Source organism: Gorilla gorilla, chromosome 13 (genome assembly GCF_029281585.2).
Source record: "Gorilla gorilla gorilla isolate KB3781 chromosome 13, NHGRI_mGorGor1-v2.1_pri, whole genome shotgun sequence".
Classification (NCBI taxonomy): domain Eukaryota; kingdom Metazoa; phylum Chordata; class Mammalia; order Primates; family Hominidae; genus Gorilla; species Gorilla gorilla.
In genome coordinates this window covers 77,943,404-77,961,493 of record NC_073237.2, presented here as the reverse complement: position 1 = coordinate 77,961,493, position 18,090 = coordinate 77,943,404, and the positions used below count along the sequence as shown (strand labels likewise).

At 44.8% G+C, this 18,090-nt stretch overlaps 1 long non-coding RNA gene across 1 annotated transcript in view; it reads right to left on the bottom strand.

Moving 5' to 3' along the window:
- LOC129524417 (uncharacterized) overlaps positions 1-17,090 on the bottom strand; it is a 76,238-nt gene extending 59,148 nt beyond the window's left edge. The window contains exon 1 of the long non-coding RNA XR_008668170.2: positions 16,788-17,090. This is a non-coding gene — a long non-coding RNA (uncharacterized lncRNA). The remainder of the gene's footprint in view (positions 1-16,787) is intronic.
- Positions 17,091-18,090: the final 1,000 nt, after the last annotated feature.

Genomic DNA, 18,090 nt, shown 5'->3' with positions numbered 1-18,090 from the left:
ATGCCTGTAGTCCCAGCTACTCAGGAGGCTGAGGCAGGGGAATTGCTTGAACCCTGGAGGTGGAGGTTGCAGTGAGCCAAGATGGTACCACTGCACTCCAGCCTGGGCTACAGAGTGAGACTCTGACCAAAAAAAAAAAAAATTAGCCAGGCATGGTGGTACACACCTGTGGTCCCAGTTACTTGGGAGGCTGAGGTGTGAGGATCTCTTGAGCCCAGGAGGTCGAGGCTGCAGTGAGCTATGATTGTGCCACTGCACTCCAGTCTGGGTGACAGAGCAAGACCCTGTATATATATTTAAAAAGTAGGCTGGGCATGGTGGTTCATGCCTGTAATCCCAGCACTTTGGGAGGTCGAGGCGGGCAGATCACAAGGTCAAGAGATAAAGACCATCCTGGCCAACATGGTGAAATGACATCTCTACTAAAAATACAAAAATTAGCCAGGTGTGGTGGTACGTGCCTGTAATCCCAGCTACTTGGGAGGCTCAGGCAGGAGAATTGCTCAAACCTGGGAGGTGGAGGTTGCAGTGAGCCGAGATTGCGCCACTGCACTCCAGCCTGGTGACAGAGCAAGATTCCATCTCAAAAATAAATAAATAAATAAATAAACAAAATAAAAATAATAAATAATTAATAAATAAAATAAATAAATAAAGTTTCCTAGCTCTAGCCTGGTACAATCGTGGACCTTCCAGTCCATGCTGTTCCTAATGCCTGCTAATGTATTATTATGTGAATATACATATCGAAAAAAGAGGAATATATTCCAAAGAATGTATCTGAAAACATTGGATAACATTTAACAAACTGCAAATCCTAAGGATGCCTCCCCATTTGACACTGAAGAAATTCTTACTAAGTGAAATTTAAGAAGAAACTAAATACCACCTTCTCCTCCTCCTTGTTCATTATTCCTTTCTCTTCTCCCCTCCTCCAACTCTGAGAGCTAGGCACTGCTTACAGCATAAAGATAGGCTTTGTTCTATCTTCCCAAATAGAAATTTTCTTAAATGGCTGCAATGGGGAAGGGAGTAATAGCAATGTAAAAGCTGGTAGAATTTGTCTAGGGATACAGCAGTGCTAAGCAATCTATGGTTTTTGTTTGTTTTGTTTTTTGCTTGAACTGTGTAGCCAAGATTGATTACCTGATGGTCTAATATTTCCTTACTGAAAAAAGCTAAATCTAGAGAGAAAAACCCCCTCTCCTTTTCTTTCATTTTTCACAAATGAAGGTTTTGTATTTTGATTTTTTTTTTTTTTTGTCTTTCTAAAGTAGGCCTGATTTCAAAGGAAAGATTTCAAATGAAAAAAGACACAAAGAAGAGGTTCTAGGAGTCTCCTGGTAGACAGAGAATTGTTGAATTAAAAGATAATTGGTTTAGGCCATGCGTGGTGGCTCACATGTATAATCCTAGCACTTTGGGAGGCTGAGGTAGGTGGATCACTTGAGGCCAGGAGTTCAAGACCAGCCTGGCCAACATGGCGAAACCGCATCTCTACTAAAAATACAAAAATTAGTCTGGCATGGTGGTGCATGCCTGTAATCCCAGCTACTTGAGAGGCTGAGGCAAGAGAATTGCTTGAACCAGGAGGCGGAGGTTTGAGTGAGCTGAGATCCCACTGCTGCACCCCAGCCTAGGTGACAGAGAGAGACTTTGTCTCAAAAAAAAAAAAAAAAAAAAGATAATTGAGTTTGACTTCTACCACATAGCGGCAACGCATAGCCATTAGAATTCTTATTTAACCAGGGCTCATCAATTCTCACTAAACCTTATTCACAGATTTGAGAGACCTCAGCCATCACTAATAAAATTGATGTGAAAGGGAAGTCTCCAGGAGGAAAAATGGAAGTTCCTAGTTAAAAACTAATACTAGACCAGATCATATTCCTTTTTTTTTTTTTTTTTTTGAGACAGGGTCTCGCTCTGTCACCCAGGCTGGAGTGCAGTGGTGTGATCTCGGCTCACTGCAAACTCCGCCTCCCGGGTTCATGCCATTCTCCTGCCTCAGCCTCCCGAGTAGCTGGGACCACAGGCGCCTGCCACCACGCTCGGCTAATTTTTTGTATTTTTAGTAGAGACGGGGTTTCACCGTGTTAGCCAGGATGGTCTCGATCTCCTGACCTCGTGATCCGCCCACCTTGGCCTCCCAAAGTGCTGGGATTACAGGCATAAGCCAACGTGCCCGGCCTCAGATCATATTCCTGAAAAGAATCCAGCGGATATCTCATTGACTTCCTAATTTCTATACGTGCTTCTCAAGGTCTTTCTAACATACAACTTCATATTCATTGGGTGACATTCTTTGGATGGCCAATATTCATTGGATGGCATGACATTCAAGGAGAGCATATGTGAGACCTGATTCCATTAACCTCTCACTGATTAGCACCATTTGTTCTTATTATTTAAATGGGCAACTCAGGGCAGTAGCCACCAAAAATAGCTGATGTATATTGTTCATTATTTGTTTTCATAGCCCTCTCACCCAAAGTTTGAAAGGTTGCATTTCCAGTTCCAAAAAGATATATTCGTGCTGCTTTTTCTTTCTCTTTCTTTTTTCCTTTTTTTTTTTTTGAGACAAGGTCTTGGCTCTGTCGCCCCAGCTGCAGTACAGTGGCGCGATCTCGGCTCACTGCAACCTCCGCCTCCTGGGTTCAACCAATTCTCCAGCCTCAGCCTCCTAAGTAGCTGGGACTATAGGCACGCGCCACCACAGTCAGCTAATTTTTGTATTTTTAGTAGAGACAGGGTTTTGCCTGTTGGCCAGGCTGGTCTCCAACTCCTGACCTCAAGTGATCCACCCACCTCGGCCTCCCAAAGTACTGGGATTATAGGCGTGAGCTACCGCGCCCGGCCTCCAGTGCTGTTTTTTCATGAGTATGAAACAGTCTATGAATGGGTAGGGGGTGGGAGGGCATTCAAGGTCATTGGCTCCTGCTTTTCCCTGAGATCCATTTATCCTGCCCCCTAGAAATACCATGATGATGTCTTTCTTGGACCCTGGAGTTTTGGGCCATAACTGGACTAGAGTTTCACAGAACATTATTTTTGGAGTCCATGCTGCCCTGTGATTGTCCAGGATGCATCTCTAGTCAGGGTGTTATTTTCCCAGCACCTGCTGACCTCAGACAGGGCCTTCAACATGCCTCAGGCAAAAAAGGGAAAGGGAACAATGTTCACAAAGTTAAAACACTGTGTTAATTACTTTACTACCCTATCTCAGTTCTCCTCTTTCAGTCCAAGAAACCACCCTGAGAGACTGTTATTATCCTCATTTTATAAGTGAGGAAACTGAGGCCCAGAGAGTGGCAGTGGGTTGCCCAAGGTCAATCTAGTAAGGGGGGTGGCGAGGAATTCCCTTTCAGGACCCTCTGTCTCCAAGCTTGGTTCTCTGTTTTTGGACCACTCTAGGCTTGGGGTGAGTAGATGGGCAGGGAGGCAGCTGAGAGATGCCATGAGATGTGGCAGACAGGATAGGGGTGCTGAGATTGGGGGCTCAGGTGGGGGCCTCAAGGCAGAAAAGAGCCAGCAGGGAAGGGAGTGACTACAGAGTTATTCAGAAATTCTCTGAAGAGCTTTGAATCCTACTGATTTGAAATTTAAGGTTAACTTCACCAAAGGCAGGGATTACGACTTCTCATTGCAAAAGGGATAAAGGAAAGAAAAATCTGTTCTGACATTATTGAGCAGACTATGTTGCCATTTTTCATGAGAACATGGTTTTGAGGACAATAACTTTCCAGGCTAGAGGGTTAATAATCAAATTGAAAAATCCTACAGCATAATTTAAAGCAATGTTTTAAAACTGTGTGTTGCAACCTGTATGTGTGTGTATATGTACACAACACTTGTTTGAGATGTTTAAAATATACTTCTTTTTTTTTTTTGAGACTAAGTCTGGCTCTGTCACCCAGGCTGGAGTGCAATGGTGTGATCTCGGCTCACTGCAACCCCCGCCTCCCCAGTTCAAGCAATTTTCCTTCCTCAGCTTCTGGAGTAGCTGAGATTACAGGCACCTGCCATCATGCCTGGCTAGTTTTTGTATTTTTTGTAGAGACAGGGTTTCACCATGTTGGCCAGGCTGGTCTTGAACTCCTGACCTCAGGTGATCCACCCGCCTCGGCCTCCCAAAGTGTTGGGATTACAGGAGTGAGCCACCGTGCCCAGCCTAAAATTTACTTCTTACTACAGTTCATGGTTAAAGATCTTTAAAACTATTGATTTCAATAGGGCATTGCAGGCTAGAAACACATCCATTGACATTCAGCAGACCAAATGTTTCCAAATGTGACATTAGTACTCAGACTACATGTCTACTATTACCAAGATCATCCCAAACCATTGTTAATTACAGAACTTCAGATAGATAGATAAATAGATAGATAGATAGATAGATAGATAGATAGATAGACAGATAATCTTCTGCTTTTCCCCCCTTAATTATAGCATTTACCAAGTTGTAAATCATCCTTCCTTTCTTTGTGGAACTGCAATTTAGGGGATGAATTGGGTGTTGCCAGAAAGCACACAACTGAAGGTGGCCATGTTTTTCCACTGGCAGACACAGTTCTAGAGCCCTGAGGCAGCTAGAATAGAACTATTTGCAGCAATATGAATTCTTAAAGTATCAACTTCACCTCAAAAGTACCAAGAGAAATCCTACCAAGCTTGTGGGCAAAATACATATACACATTTTTCTATCAGTAGATCCATGGGGAATGTGAGAACAGAGGAAGAAATGGCACTGGAAGACTAGCTAAGAAGTCAGCTGTGGCTACTGGCTGCTAGTGAACTCTCTAGAGCACCAGGATGGGACACCCAGCTCTCCTGCTTGTGACTCTAGGAAAAGTACTGGGCCCCACATGCCTTTTCAGTGAAATAGGGATGATAACAGTGCCTACCTAATAGAAATGATGTGGGAATTGAACAATGAGAACACATGGACACAGGAAGGGGAACATCACACACTGGGGCCTGTTGTGGGGTGGGGGGAAGGGGGGAGGGATAGCATTAGGAGATATACCTAATGTTAAATGACGAGTTAATGGGTGCAGCACACCAACATGGCACATGTATACATATGTAACAAACCTGCACGTTGTGCACATGTACCCTAAAACTTAAAGTATAATTTAAAAAAAAAAAGAAAGAAATGATGGGTACAGTAAATTACATCATATTAACATGTAAACTACTTAGAACAGCATCTGGCACATAGTAAGTGTTCAATAAAAAATTATAGGCCAGGGGCTGGCATGATGGCTCATGCCTGTAAACCTAGCACTTTGGGAAGCTGAGGCAAGAGGACCACTCGAAGCCAGGAATTTCATATCAGCCTGGGCAACTTAGAGAAACCCTATCTCTACAAAAACAAAACAAAACAAAACAAAACAAAATAAAATAAAATAAAATAAATATTTAAAAATGTCATGCAGGCCCAGCACGGTGGTTCATGCCTGTAATCCCAGCACTTTGGGAGGCTAAGGCGGGCAGATCACCTGAGGTCAGGAGTTCGAGACTAGCCTGACCAACATGGAGACACCCTCGTCTCTACTAAAAATACAAAATTAGCCGCCATGGTGGTGCATGCCGGTAATCCCAGCTACTCGGGAGGCTGAGGCAGGAGAATCGCTTGAACTCGGGAGACAGAGGTTGCGGCAAGCCGAGATCACGCCATTGCACTCCAGCCTGGGCAACAAGAGCAAAACTCCGTCTCAAAAAAAAAAAAAAAAAAAAAAAGAGTCATGCCATGCATAACTTTAGAAAATGAATAGGGGCCGGGCGCAGTGGCTCACACCTGCAATCCCAGCACTTTGGGAGGCCAAGGCGGGTGGATCACGAGGTTAGGAGTTCGAGACCAGCCTGGCCAACATGGTGAAACCCCCTCTCTACTAAAACTACAAAAAATAAGCCAGGCATGGTAGCATGCGCCTGTAATCCCAGCTACTCAGGAGGCTGAGACAGGAGAATTGCTTAAACCCAGGAGACAGAGGTTTCAGTGAGCCAAGATCGTGCCACTGCAGTCTGGGTGACAGAGTGAGACTACGTCTCAAAAATAAATAAATAAATAAATGAATAAAATAAAAAGAAAGTGAATTGGATGAGAATCCAAAATAAAACTGGTACATGAAAAAAGGAATCCTATTTTTTTTTTTTTTTTAGATTGTGGTAAAATACAGATAACATAAAATTTACCATCTCACTCTTTTTTTTTGAGACGGAGTTTTGCTTTTGTTGCCCAGGCTGGAGAGCAATGGCGTGATATCGGCTCACTGCAACCTCTGCCCCCTGGGTTCAAGCGATTCTCCTGCTTCAGCCTCCCGCATAGCTGAGACTACAGGCATGCGCCACCATGCCAGGCTAATTTTTGTACTTTTAGTAGAGACAGGGTTTCACTATGTTGGCCAGGCTAGTATCCAACTCCCGACCTCGTGATCCGCCCACCTTGGCCTCCCAAAGTGCTGGGACTACAGGCGTGAGCCACTGCACCCAGCCTAATTTACCATCTTACTAATTTTTTTTTTTTTTTTTAAAGACATCTCATTTTGTCATCCAGGCTGAAGTGCAGCGGTGTGATCTGGGCTCACTGCAACCTCTGCCTCCCTGGCGTGAGGGATTCTCCCACCTCAGCCTTCCCGAGTAGCTGGGACCATGCACGGCTAATTTTTGTGTGTGGTTTTTTTTTCATTTTTTTTTTTTGTAGCGACGGGTTTTCGCCATGTTGGCCAGGCTGGTCTCGACTTCCTGGTCTCAAGCGATCGTGCCTCAGTCTCCCAAAGTGCTGGATTACAGGTGTGAGCCACCGTGCCCGGCCATCTTACCCATTTTCAAGCACAGAGTTCGGTGCCACTGAGTGCATTTACCTTGTTGTGCAACCATCACTGCCATCCATCCACAGAACTGTTTCACCCTGCAAAGCTGAAGCTCCATACCCATTAAACAAGAACTCTCCGTTACACCCTACTCCCAGCCTTGGGCAACCACCATTCTACTGTTGCCTCCAAGAATGTATTACTGTAGGCCCCTCATGTAAGTGGAAGCATTTGGCATTTTCTTTTTGTGACGGGCTTATTTAACTTAGCATAACGTCCTCAAGGTTCATCCATGTTGTAGCATGTGTCAGAATTTCCTTCATTTTTTTGGGCCTATTGACTTTTAATCTGTCAATTCTTTTTTCAAATTTTCAGAAAGTTAAGATGTAAATATGATAATCCTCTCTTCTCTCCAGCAAAGGCAAAAATCACATCTCTTCAAACACTGCATTTACCTGCACATAGAAATGCGAATTGAAAACTGCTTAAGAAAGGTATCATTCCTTGAGGCAGGCTGTTTACATTAATCAACGTTTCTCTAATACTTGTCAGTGTTTTGTAACACTTTTTCAAGTGCCAATTGCAACTTGCTAGTTCTTCTGAAGTGTGGAGGCTGCAAATGGGGGAAACCAGGAATGGGAACTCTGTTCCCCTGGGGCATCTACTGCCATGGAGAAGCATCAATTCTTTTCATGGTTTCGTTTTACATAATAATTAGTTATGTGGATGGTGGCTCGAAGTATTGGATGGATGGATTATCACCATGTGTGCAAAGTCCTGGTTTCCCAGTATTTTCATATTTGCCTCCCTAAACACTCAAATTTTACATCACAAATAAAGGATTTAATCTGTTCACTCGTTAACTAGAATCTTGTTTACTAATGTCACAGAAAGTTTTCTCGTCAATAAACATAACAGTGATAGGAAAAACACAACATACTAAATAGCTATGATTAAAGGAAAAAAGAATTGATAGACGGGATATCCCAACTGTCATCTCTCAGATTATGCCTTGTCGTTTTTCACAACCTTTCTGGAAAACTGCTTATTTATTAGCACATCATGAATACGTGCCCTTGTGATTCTGCATGAGCACAACTTCAGTGTCCAAGATTTAGTGCTATTTTCATTTCTTTTTTTTTCTGAGACGGAGTCTCGCTCTGTTGCCCAGGCTGGAGTGCAGTGGCGCCATCTCTGCTCACTGCAAGCTCCGCCTCCCGGGTTCATGCCATTCTCCTGCCTCAGCCTCCCAAGTAGCTGGGACTGCAGGCGCCCACCACCACACCTGGCTAATTTTTTGTATTTTTAGTAGAGACGAGGTTTCACCGTGTTAGCCAGGATGGTCTCAATCTCCTGACCTCGTGATCCGCCTGCCTTGGCCTCCCGAAGTGCTAGGATTACAGGCGTGAGCCACCGTGCCCGGCCATTTTCATTTCTTTTCATGAGTAATATTTAAAGCTTGGTACATGCAATAATCTGTATCAGCATTACATTTCAAAATATTAAGGAAATTTAAAAATCAAACTAACAATTTCTAAGTTTCACTGCTAGGTCAAATGATGAAAAGGCTAGCAAAACAACTATTCATAATAGAAATATAGGGGCTGGGTGCAGTGGCTCATGCCTGTAATCCCAACACTTTGGGAGGCCGAGGCGGGCAGATCACCTGAGGTTGGGAGTTCAAGACCAGCCTGATCAACATGGAGAAACCCCGTCTTTACTAAAAATACAAAATTAGCGGGGTGTGGTGGCCCGCACCTGTAATCCCAGCTACTCAGGAGGCTGAGGCAGGAGAATCACTTGAACCCGGGAGGAGGAGGTTGCAGTGATGGTGCCATTGCACTGCAGTCTGGGCAACAAGAGCAAAACTCCGTCTCAAAAAAAAAAAAAAAAAAAAGGCCGGGCGTGATGGCTCACCTCTGTAATCCCAGCACTTTGGGAAGCCAAGATGGGTGGATCATCTGAGGTCGGGAGTTCAAGACCAGCCTGACCAACATGGTGAAACCCCGCCTCTACTAAAAATAGAAAATTAGCTGGGTGTGGTGGCGCATGCCTGTAATCCCAGCTACTTGGGAGGCTGAGGCAGGAGAATCGCTGGAACCCAGGAGGCAGAGGTTGCAGCCGAGATCGCGCCATTGCACTCCAGCCTGGGCAACAAGAGTGAAACTCAGTCTCAAAAAAAAGAGAGAAAGAAATAAAGAAAAAAAGAAAGGAATAAAGGAATTAACGTTTATTTGCTGTTGCCTTATTCTTAACATAAAACAGTTTTCTTCTTTATTTTATAATAGATTTTCTGGTGATTCTGAGATTTATGGATCATAAAACAATGCTTTAGAGGATTATTAATGTAATACCCTAATGTATTTAAAGATTTACATTTTATATTAATTGGTAACTAATGGACATTTGGGACTCCTGAAGAAAACCAAACAAAAATAAAATATCATAAATAATAAAACTACTAAAAGATCCAGAGCAAAAACACTGGGTAATACTTTGGTTATTAGTATGACAGCTTTCCCATGATCAGGGGAAAAAATCATTTTTTCATATATATATGTATATACATATACATATATATACACATATATACATATATGTACGTATATATATGTGTGTGTATATATATGTGTGTGTGTGTGTGTGTATATATATATATACATATATATATATATATATTTTTTTTTTTTTTCCGAGACAGAGTTTTGCTCTGGCTCTGTCACCCAGGCTGGAGTGCAGTAGCACGATCTCGGCTCACTGCAACTTCTGCCTCCTGGGTTCAAGCAATTCTCCTGCCTCAGCCTCCCGAGTAGCTGGGATTACAGGCACCCGCCACCACACCCGGCTAATTTTTTGTACTTTTAGTAGTGATGGGGTTTCACCATGTTGGCCAGGCTGGTCTCGAACTCCTGACTTCGTGATCCACCAGCCTCGGCCTCCCAAGTGCTGGATTACAGGCGTGAGCCACTGCGGCGGGCCTCATACTTTTTCTTTTTTCTTTTTTTACTAGAAACATTACAAGTAAATCTTTTAACTATGAAGTGAATTCCATTATAATGCACAAAAAAAAGAGATGTAGACAATGAACCTAGAATTGTTTTCCCAGACTTTTCATCATGAAAAATTTTCAAACATAGAAATATTGAAAGAATAGTAAAATGAATAGCTATAGACATTATCCTGAAATTCTGTAATGGTTAACACATTGCCAAATTTGCTTTCTTTTTCTCTCTCTACATACACTTTTTATTTGCAGTTGCAGGTGTTATTTGAAGTTGTATGCTTCACCATCTATCTTCTCAGAATAACATCTTCCAAAATAACCACAATATTCTAACATCAAAAAAAGGAGAACCATAATTCTATACTATCTATAAATATCCAGTCCAAATTAAAGTTGCCCAAGACATCTTGCATGTTTTTTTTTTTTTTAAATCCAGGAGCCAATAAAGATTTACACATTGCTTTTTCATTATATATCTTTGTTTTTAAGGAATAGTCCTTCCCCACTTCTCTCCTCTCTGTCTCTCTCGACATTAACTTTTTAAATAGCTCAGGCTAGCTGTCTTGTAGAATGTCCCAACATTCTGTATTTATTCCATTTAACTTGCTCAACTAGACTTAAAGTTTGTATTCTGGAAACGTGAAGGTACCTGGAACATACACTTGCACTCTAGTCCCCTTCCCATCCCGAGAGTTCACCTGCCTTCAGCTCTGAAGAACATCTGAAGATCATCAATTAGTTGAACTCAAGCTTTAACCTTTCAATGATATGTCTGGCTTCAGGAAGAAAAGTTATTTAAATGATACTGCCAAAGTGAAAGCTTTTAAAGGAAAAGGAAAGATGTCTCAGTTTAAAGTTGATTTCCTAGCAAGTCCTTGGCCTGCAGCAAAGGTGGCTCAAGCAGAGAACATTAAGGGGCCCAGGTCTGCTCTTGTTATGTGAATATGTAGGAAGGAGCATCAAAGGTGCTTCCTTTACTTTTTTCTTTTTTCTACCAAATGCTCTTCAGCTTCAGTCGAGCTAAATGCTAAACTGAATGAATTTTTTTAAAAAGTGTATGATCCCAACTTTCCTCAGACTTTAGAACGGGTTAAAAAAATAAAAAGAAGGCCGGGCGCGGTGGCCCACGCCTGTAATCCCAGCACTTTGGGAGGCCGAGGCGGGTGGATCACAAGGTCAGGAGATCGAGACCATCCTGGCTAACACGGTGAAACCCTACCTTGACTAAAAATTCAAAAAATTAGCTGGGTGTGGTGGCGGGCGCCTGTAATTCCAGCTACCCCGGAGGCTGAGGCAGGAGAATGGCGTGAACGCGGGAGGCGGAGGTTGCAGTGAGCTAAGATCGCGCAACTGCACTCCAGCCTGGGCGACAGAGCGAGACTCCGTCTCAAAGAGGGGCAGGACAAACTTCACTGAGATCTTTTATTATGGTCTGAACTCCAGGCAGTGTTTCATCGAGCCCCAAAATACTGTTCTTGCTTTTCTGGGGCATCTCGCTGGTAGACAGGGAAAGCTCTGGCAGAAAGACCCTCTGCTTGAACTACTTCAAAGAAACTAATCATGAATATATCCTATTGGTGTGAAAATCCCAAATTAATCAGGTAACATTAACACATAGGAGTGTGCCGTACGTGTGCATTAGTTGTAAACAGACTTGGTCGGGCGTGGTGGCTCACGCCTGTAATCCTAGCACTTTGGGAGGCCGAGGCAGGCAGATTACGAGGTCAGGAGTTCGAGAACAGCCTGGCCAACACGGTGAAACCCTGTCTCTACTAAAAATACAAAAATTAGCCGGATGTGGTGGTGGGCGCCTGTAATCCCAGCTACTCGGGAGGCTGAGGTAGGAGAATTGCTTGAACCTGGGAGGCGGAGGTTGCAGTGAGCTGAGATCATGCCACTGCACTCCAGCCTGTGTGACAGAGCAAGACTCTGTCTCGGGGGGAGGGGAAAAAAAAGATGTAAACAGACTTAGTAAGGGGCATTAACAGGCAGAAGAACGTCGTACAATGGGATTTATATCTGCACTGCTATGATTGCTTATAAACACATGCTATTTTAGACTGATATCTTTCTCGAAATATAGACTTAAATAAACAAAAGTTCGGCCGCAGCTGAGGTGGTGTTCTTCTGCAGGCCTCAGACACAGTCAAGCTTTTTTAAAAACGTGATTGGTGGGCTAAGAAGTTTATCCGCCTGGTTCCTCAAATTCCCAAACAGTTTATTTGAATACTGAGTGAATAGCTAATCTTGTACAAGTTCTGGGGCTTTAACAAGGTAAACGAATGGGTGGGCTGTGAAAGTAAACACTGCATTTCCTCCCAGGCTCACCCTAGCTTCCAAAATTCCTCTCCCTCACTCCTTTCACTCTCCCCAGCCTTCTAGTTCCCAAGCTTGGTCTCTCGCATCCTGTAAAAGTACTGAAATTGCAAAGGAGACATTTTTAATTATAAGTACTACAGTAATGAATTCAAGTACACTCGTTTATCATAAAGGGCTTTCCCATCTGTCTCTAAAGTATACTTAAAAATGCTGTGTATTTGATAACATTAGCACCAAGCATCTTCCACATGTTAATATCCAGTGTTTCAGATGTTCGCTCCCCCCACCTCAAAAGACCGCACAGTGCTGGTTCCAGAAAGAGCACATTTATCTCTCCATGTTTGGGAGTGCCTGTGTGGTCTCTTCCTACTTTATTTGCACTCCAATCCTTGGGGATCTCATCGCAATCCCCCTAGGCAAAGGGAGATTAGGGAATAGGGCTGTCTGCTTCTCCCCACTCTGACAGAGAAGGGAAACAACTTCCTCAAGTCCCTCAAGTTCTTCTGGCCACAGTACAAATTGTTCTTGAGCATGGAGGGTTTCCAAAAGCCCTAATTAGCAACTCACAGCAAACATTTCTTTGCATTAGCTAATGATCCGGCTGCACTTGTAAGCAAACAGAACCAACATATCTAATCAATGCTGAAAAACCAACCAAATGCCTATTAAACATCTGGATGTAATTTTCTAGTTAGAACAAAATGAAAACATATGCAGGTTCCTTTGATCTTTGTCTTAACAAAGAAATTGTTGATAAAAAAGCATACTGGTCAGTCAATGTGTCATTTTCATAAAGTCTGCTCATTTCTCTTCAAATGCTCCCAGTTTAATTTAGTTGGTTTCCTGCAATCTCTAATTTTACCATATTGTGTGAAACCGCAAGAGATTCTTTGGAAGTGATTTTATTTGAGGTTTTACTGCTGCATGGATCTGCTACTGATTTTTTTTTCCTTCTCTGCCTTCTTCCTTTCACCTCCACGTCCATCTTGCCCTTTTCTTTGGTAAAGGAGTGAGGGAGAAAAAGATTACAAAGAAATGCTGGGAAAAATTCTTCTGGACGCTACATTCTTAGGTTTAAGAAAACTATCAATTAAAAAAAAAAAAAGGTGGGGCAGGGTGGCTCACGCTTGTAATCCCGGCACTTTGGGAGGCCAAGGCGGTCGGATCACCTGATGTAAGAAGTTCGAGACCAGCCTGGCCAACATGGTGAAACCCTGTCTCCGCTAAAAATACAAAAATTAGCCGGGCGTGGTGGTACACGCCTGTTATCCCAGCTGCTCAGGAGACTGAGGCACATGAATCGCTTGAACCTCGGAGGTGGAGGTTGCAACGAGCTGAGATCGCACCACTGCACTCCAGCTTGGGCGACAGAGCGAGACGCTGACTCAAAAAAAAAAAAAAAAAAAAAGTCAAATGAGGAAATGTATGAGCAATAGTTCTCAGCTAAAAGGAAGAGAACACAACAAAGGTGGTCTGTTAAAAACTATAATTATTGGCCAGGTGTGGTGGTGCATGCCTGTAATCCCAGCACTTTGGGAGGCTGAGGAGGGCGGATCACGAGGTCAGGAGTTTGAGACCAGCCTGGCCAACAAGGCGAAACCCCGTCTATACTAAAAATATAAAAATTAGCTGGGTGTGGTGGCACATGCCTGTAGTCCCAGCTACTGGGGAGGCTGAGGCAGGAGAATCTCGAACCCAAGAGGCAGAGGTTGCAGTGAGCTGAGATGACACCACTGCACTTCAGCCTGGGAGACAGAGTGAGACTCCGTCTCCAAAAAAAATAAAAAAATTACAATTATTATTTCAAATAAAAAAGTAATAGATTTAAAAGATGTCTAGTTGCTACGATCAGCATCTATAACTTTTCCTATTTTGTTTAGTATCTGTACTAGATAACATCTAGCTTTTGTAATTACTTAGGCTATTGCTGAGTTGAAAATTTGGTAATCAGCAACAAATGAATGGGAATATACCCACATATGCATCAAAAGAAAATGAACAAGCTGACAATCTTTCTGTTTCTCTGCAGAGCATAAAAAGGGTACTGTGTTTTTCAGAGAAAATTTCCGGTGGGAGCATCATACATTTCACATAAAAACATCATTGACATATGAATGTTAAAGGTAAAGAAGATTATGGTTAACAGGCTTTAAATGGAAGACCAAAATTATAGATTTCATGAGGAGGACTATTTTCTTTTAAACAGGCTGTAGGCAATCTGCACATATATTATTTATTTAAAACATAAGATTAAAGCTACTTGACTGTTTAAACACCATCATTTGTAATGCAGTTTGATGAGAGTTTTGTAGTATAATTATTACAGCATGACAATCATGGAGAAAACATGACCTTGAAAAGGGCAGAGCCTTCTCCCACTCTGACAGACGATGCTCTAAATGGGAAAAAAAGGCTTCAAAAACCAAAACCAACCATTTTTATGTACACAATTAAAGGCCTTCCAATTTTAAATTCATAATGCTCTGTAGATACTATAGATACTTCATTATAAGGAAATCAGAAGGCCTGGTGTTTCAAACTCTATTGGCAAGGAAAGACTAGTTAAAAGAGAATTTCTAGTGTTTACTCATGGCAAACTGGGAAATACGGTGAGCAGACACATTGTCTGTGAGTAGTTATATTAGAGAACATTTAAAGATGCCTTAGTACTGATTTTGAGGGCAGCGGGGTGGGGAAAGAAGAGAAGTAGCAACACTTTTGCCCCGTCTCAAAGCATATTTTAATGGCTCTGTTTAAACTTAACGGGAGTGTGCCAGTTATTCAAGATACAGGCACCACGTAAAGCCTGGGTAAGCCGGGGAGGAATATCAGTTGCTCCAGTTGTCACAGCATGTATACAAGCATACTTGTGGCATCCAAGCACTTTCTATCCGGTCCTGGAGCTGATTATGGGATGAACTGGCCACAGACTGGTATATGTGGCTCAATCACTAGATGATTTCAAGGAAAACAGGTTGCTAAAGGCCCTGGATCCTATGATTCCAAAAAGTCCTGTATGTCGAGCAAAACTCTCATCATCACCAAACTTAACCAAGGAAAGTGAGGCAGTGCTTTCTTCTTTTTTGTTCTCCAGGTTAGCAAAATGAATAATACAGCCGCCTTCCCAACTGTACTTAATGAGAACACCACAAAGCTACAATGCCCAACTTGTTTAAGAATTTACTATGGCTTCGTACAGACTGGTTAAAATCGCTTTTTTATTTTTTCATTTATAATTGATAATTGATATTTGGGAGTGATGCAATTATAGACAAATCAATATCATACATATTTAAAAACAACTCCAACAGTGAAATGTATTATCTAAAACGACTTCTAAAACTATTTCAAGAAAAAGAACTCTGCAAAAGCACATCTTTAAATAAAATGTATGTCTGTTTAAATAAGCTCCTTCCCGTAAGTCTCTTGAAGGTAAAATAATAAAATAATAACGTGGGGGTTATTAATACCAAAAACTTAACTAGTTTCCAACATAAGATAAATACTTGTCCAAGATGTGCCCTTATGGAAGAAGTTACCACCGTTTGGCTAAACCAGCATTATTCACTCACTGCTCACGTGGAAATGTTCTTCAAACAAAAAGCATAAATGCGGCAATACTGACGGTTTTCTGCTGTGTATTTAGAGACATACACAAAAACCAAAGACTCTCAGCATTAATTATACAGCATGTCTTGATTATTACAATCTCAAAATCCCTTTTAACTCAAGTTCCACTTCATAAGAACCTTAGCCACGTCATTTACCTAACTCTTCCCATTTAGCTCTTCACACAGCTCAGCTCAGGAATACCACCCAGACTATGGGGGTGGGGTGTGCGGGACAGGTTTTTCAGGTCTCAGTGCTGGTTTATTACATTGTCTCTCTTTGTTCCCAGGAATTGGAAACAGACTCGTGGTCTTGTAGCTGAGAAGCTCCTAAAAACCTCAGCCGCTCCCCTCCTCTCCCAACACAGCGAAGTCAGGACTTTTAAGACGAAGACCTGGGATTTCGCGCCCCGGGCAAAACGTCTCATCTGCGGACACGCGTGCCTTGTTCTGGCAGCACCCTGGGAATCCTTCCCGCCAAACGGGACAGGACGATCTTTTTGAAAAGTGGCTTGAAATCCTGCAATAAAAATCAAATCCTACCACTTTGAGTGCAAAGGGGGTGGGTGGGGTGGGAGGACATCATAGTCGTCTTTGCTGGTGTACCTACGCCAACCGTGGCGTTGCTCATTTACGCATTTCCAACTAAGTGCACAGTCCACTCCCTCTCGTACATCCGTAAAAAGGCAGCTCAAGGAAAAACAAACCTCAGATAAATTTTTGAATGTGGCCTCACTTTTAGAGTAGCATCAAACAAGGGGTCCAGCACTGAAAAACACATTTGCTCGAATTACCAAAAGCCCCCCTCCGCCTCCAATAAGAAACTCCGCAGCTAGTCTTTGAGTTACTTTCACTTAGATCTGAGGATTTTCATTAAAGGGAAAAGTGAGCAAGTGGCAGGATTTTTGCTAACTCGAGCCCCCAGCTTCCTCGGCTGCACGCTCGCCAGTCCCTCCCGCTAGCGCGCGCCCGCGCGCTCTCTAGCCAGCCCCACGTTACTTTGATTGACAGCCCAGCCCCGCCGCTCTCCTTCCCACCGACCTTCCCATCATCAGTGCCAATCTCCGCGAATCGCCGCTTCCCATTGGCTGGTTTTGGCGTCCCGCGGCTCCTCCAGGAACAGTTCCTCACCAAGCCCGGGAGGACGCGGCTGGCGGAGGAGGGGCCGGGATGGGAGGGGAGACCGAGGAGACGGCGGAGATGGAAGCGAGAGGAGGGGGGAGGGAGAACGCCCCGTCCGGCGCTGCGCTGCCATAGGCTCCGGGGAGGAGCGCGTCAGCGCCCCACGTTGGTTGCAGCGCACGCGATTGGCTGATGCGGGCCTCCTGCCCCCCCCCCCCCAACCTCCCGGGCTCACGTCCCCTGCCGGCTCCGCGCTCGCGCCCCCCGCCCGAACGGGGCTGGGCGGGGCCGGCGCTGGTTAGCTCCGGAGTGTGAAACCGCGTGTTAATGTAAGCGGCGCGAGAGGCGCGGGCGGCGGCGGCGGCGGCGGTGGGAGCGGCGGCTGCAGAAGCAGCAGCAGCAGCAGCAGAAACAGCGGCGGGTACTCTGTGCCCCGCGTCCCGGAGGCAGCCGACTGCCCCACCCCACCCTCGCACGGCCGGGCGGGACCCGCGCCACCAGCCCGGACCTCCGTCGTCCCGCGGCGACCAAAACCCCCGCTGGCCCCGCCGCTGTGACTACTCTGAACTCGCCCGCAGAGTTTGCCCGCCGGGGAGGGTGGCCGATTGGCGGAGCGCACTCCTGCTGTTTTCCCCACCATCTCGTGGATGTCGTCCCTCGGGTGGTGAGATAACTTTGCAGTGGGCTGGAGCGCCCTTTGCGGAGAAGCACACGAAGGTGAAGGAAGGAAAGAAAGAAAACCGAGGAAGAAGGGGCTCGTAAGAAGGGTCCGGAGCGGCCGGTCCGGCCGTGCAGGGCGAGTGCGCGCGAGGCGCGGCGCCCTGATGCTCCCCGGGCTCGAGGAGCAGCGGGCACTTGCGGGACTGCTCTCGGTGGAGTAGCCCCGTCGGGCCCGGAGGATTTGTGCAACCGCGGAGAACACCGAGTGCTGGTCGCACGGGGCGTGCCGAGCCGCCTCCCGGCGCGCCCTCCGCACTTTCCCCGCCTCGTCATCCCTCGCTCCCCGGCCAGGAGCCTCTGCCGCGTCTTCAACCTCGCTCCCCTTTGCGTCCCGGGAGCCTGCGAGCACCCGGCCGAAGGCGCAGCCGAATCTTGCGGGAGTCGCCCCGAAAGCGTCGGGTTTGTGTGGGGTTAGCGGGGGCCGCCGCGCCACCTGCACCTCGCCCGCCGCCGCCTCGGGGAAAGCCCGAAGAGGAGGCGGACCAGGAGAAGAGCAAAGAAA